We start from the raw sequence: 3,609 nt of genomic DNA on the forward strand, positions 1-3,609 counted from the left end.
CGCTTTGTCCTTTTCTCTGTTAGGCTTGGTGGAGTGGCGACGAGGCAAGTGAGTCGGAGCTCCGCCGAATAAAGCCGAGTTTACACTGACCGGCTACGAACCACGAGTACGAACGCCTCTTTCGATTCGACTTCGTGATCGTTCGCGTCACGCGTCCTACGCGCTCCATCTTTTTCACCATTTTTCGTCCATCGAGATCCAAATCGTTTTCCTCGCGGGTGAAGGAGGATACGATTTTTCTTTCGAGAGTTCGAACGTTCCGAGAGATTTATCGCCACGATTGTTGTTTGATTTGATCTTGCGAGTTTTTTTTATTCGAAATTATTCGAAAGTGAAAAGTTCACATGCGATCCTTTTGAAGCAGTAGGTGGTAATCGAGCGAAGAAGAAGCATCCTGCGGATGATACGAGTGGCTCTGTTGGCTTATTATCAGCCGGTCACGTGAACACGTGTACGCGATTTGCCAGTATAAAAATTGCACGCAGACGAGTCGCGGTATCGAAGAAGCAACGCGCGTCATTATCAATTTAATGGTGCGCTTTTATCCGTTTATTTATCGTTTCTATACCTAATATCCGAGAATGCCTGCCGATATATAAATAGGATAGCCTCCACGACTTCGTTTTCACGGATATCATCGGATTAACTAATTGAAATTACGCGGTTATCGAATCGCGATGATTTAATTAGATTTTCCATCCATTCCCTTCTCCCCCACCGTTTTTACAATCCACCCGCGCCGAATCTTTTCTTCGTCGATTCTCGAAAACACCTTATCTCTAAGACTTTGCAACGACTTTGTTAACTCGTTTCCCGATTAGATCATCGTAAAATTCCCGCTACGTGGTTGTATATCATTTAAAAGAGACGGAATATATTGTTTATTCGACGTGCACAAGGCTGCAAGTTATCCAAACAGGCTGACAACATGTTCACGATTATTATCGTTGAATCATCCCGTTCATCGTGCTCGAAGCGGATCGCGGTTTGAAAAATATCCAGACAAAAGCGAGCGTTGGAAATCGAGCCTTACCAACCGCCCACGAGCAACCGTGCACCATCGACTCTTTCATTCCTCCGTGGATAAAACGTTTTCTTTCCGAAGCGTTTCGCCGCCCTCCACCACTTTTCCCTCCGCGTGTCAAAGACCACGACACGTCGAGTCAATCGTTTAATATCGTCTAATATCGGCCGTTTTCGCGTCGACCGCTCGATTTCTTTTCACGATAAAAATTATCCATTCCTGTTTATCGATGATCATAAAACGTTATTTCCACCCAAATTTGTCGACTCGATCGGCCGCGATACATCGATAAATCGTGATGGAGAACACGAGGAATAGGAGTAAAAATCGGAGGATTTCCGTAGAGGAAGCCTACGAGGAAGCCCTCGACGAGTGTAAATTCCACGAATGGGAACGTCATAAGAAGCAGCATGGCTATTCAAACATGTGGCCCGCGATGAGACTACGCAGGCTTCTTTCTCTCCGACCGAACGTCAATCTTCTTTTTTGTTTCCCCGTTCTCTTTTTCATTCCATCTCGATTAACGCGATGCATCATTCGAGGCATGAAACAAACGATCATACACGTCAATTTTATTTATTTACACTGCAATACGCGGAACGATTGCGACACGACTCAAAGAATCATCGACTACGATGACGAATCTGCTATGATAATAAAACGTTTATAAAATGAATCTCGCAAATAGAAAATTCTCCTTATATAGTTAAAGTTGATTCGTCTCTCTCCGCGCTATCGTTAAAATTGTCTCTGATCGATTAACCGATTATCTTTCGAAGATAATTAATTGTAACGAGGAAAACGCGTCGAAGAAAAATTTGTAACGGAAAAAAAAAAGGAAATAGCGTTAAAAAAAAATTTCGAAAAGAAATCATAGACGAGAAATCTACAAGAGTTATCACCGTTCTAATGATAATTCGACGAGAGATCATCGCAGGGTTAACGCATACTCGAATTAACTCGATTATCATGACCACGCCGCTACGAGATATTTATCTTTCCCCCGATAAGCCCAAGCCGAGGTGAAACTACAACGGAGCCGATCGATTTAACCATTTATCAATTAATCTTATCGACGTGCTCGGTGTACCCATAACGAATTCCCGTTTTAATCACGTACAGCAAGCTATACTTTCGTAACGGCGGGCCTCTGTTCAACGTCTGCTTCGTTAATAGCGAGTTAATTGCATCAGGTGCAGGGGAATCCCTTTTTCCGTCACTTCTCCCGCTCAACTCCCACACAAAAATATTACGATCGTTTCCTCTTCTCTCTCTCCAAAAGGAGAAAGAGAAAGGAAAAATACGGGAGGGGGGGAAACGAGAGAAAACTTTTTCTTTTTTTTCAACGAAAGACAATGCGCGTCTACGATATTGTTCTGCTCCAGAGTCCAGAGAGTTTTGGCTCGAATCAATCGCTCGCCCGTATTTCGTCGAAAATACGTTTCTTACTTTCATGAATCATAAATCGGTGCTTCGCGAACAACCGGTATGGGTTACACGTGTGCTGGGAAACGGCCGAGATACGGCGGGATATAAACGAGCATTTATTATCCGGGAAGCGGTTACACTCGTCTTATCAATTCCAACCATTTGATTTTTTTTTTTATCGTTACCGCGTTGGGCCTTGCAACTCTTGCGCAATCTTATTATCACCCGTAGAAACGTTTAACTCTCCGATAATTGCATTCTTCGCGTTAACAAACGATACTTTCGTTTTCTTCTTTTTTTTTTTTCTTTTTTGCCCCACCTCCGTTTCAAACTTGTCTCGATAACAAAGATGCGTACCAACTATCTCGAAAACCTCGCCTTCTCCTAAAACACGTCGAATTGTAATTCACACGGGATGGATGGATGGAGGGAAGGGGATCTTGGTTCGAGCATTCGCGAAGAAAGCGTGACGAGGAGCGAGTGACAACGTGGGGATAGCGTGGACACGCGGCTCGTGGATAGCTCGTATATCGCGTTACTACCCGCCGGACTTAGGCACAGTCGCCGGGGGATGAGTTTAGGGGAGGGGAGGGGAGTAAATCGTGGCGTAAACGGGCCGGTATATGGACCGGTGGGATTTCGTTTAGGAATTGGCGCGAGCGAGCGAGTGAGAGTCCGTAGATAAGGTAATCCGGACCTCGAAAACTCTCTCAGATTCGGAAACCAACCCCGACGCCGCAGAAACTGTGTACCTGCGGGGAGCGCGGGAGGGGAGGGGTTGGGTCTCGGTCAATTTAATGCCAACTTCATGCCGAATATCAAAAGTGGTTTCTCGCCGTGGTAACGGTAACGGGCCGGCTGCCGTGTTACACGATCGAATTGGAAAGCAATAAACAGATGTTAAAGGATCGAGCATCGTGTCGAACCGGATAAATCGATTATCTCTCGATTTGTTTCGCGGGGGAATGCTCGAAATTGGCAGCTGGTTCAAACGAGGAGTTCAACGAGGAGATGGCGAAGGAGAGAAGAGAAGGATACGTAGAAGAAAAGTGTAAAACGGTGAAAGGTTCGAACGAGGGTATCATCAAGGGTATTAAAAGGCTCGTTCGATTATTCCTCTTTTTCTATCTTTTTGTTTTTCTTTTTCTTTTTTTTTT

At 44.7% G+C, this 3,609-nt stretch overlaps 1 protein-coding gene across 20 annotated transcripts in view; it reads right to left on the reverse strand.

The window, feature by feature from the left end:
* The window catches only part of LOC102675389 (forkhead box protein P1-like), a 237,169-nt gene that overhangs the window by 177,771 nt on the left and 55,789 nt on the right, over window positions 1-3,609 (reverse strand). The window lies entirely within an intron of this gene.

The sequence above is a fragment of the Apis dorsata genome, unplaced genomic scaffold (genome assembly GCF_000469605.1).
Source record: "Apis dorsata unplaced genomic scaffold, Apis dorsata 1.3 scaffold_58, whole genome shotgun sequence".
NCBI lineage: Eukaryota > Metazoa > Arthropoda > Insecta > Hymenoptera > Apidae > Apis > Apis dorsata.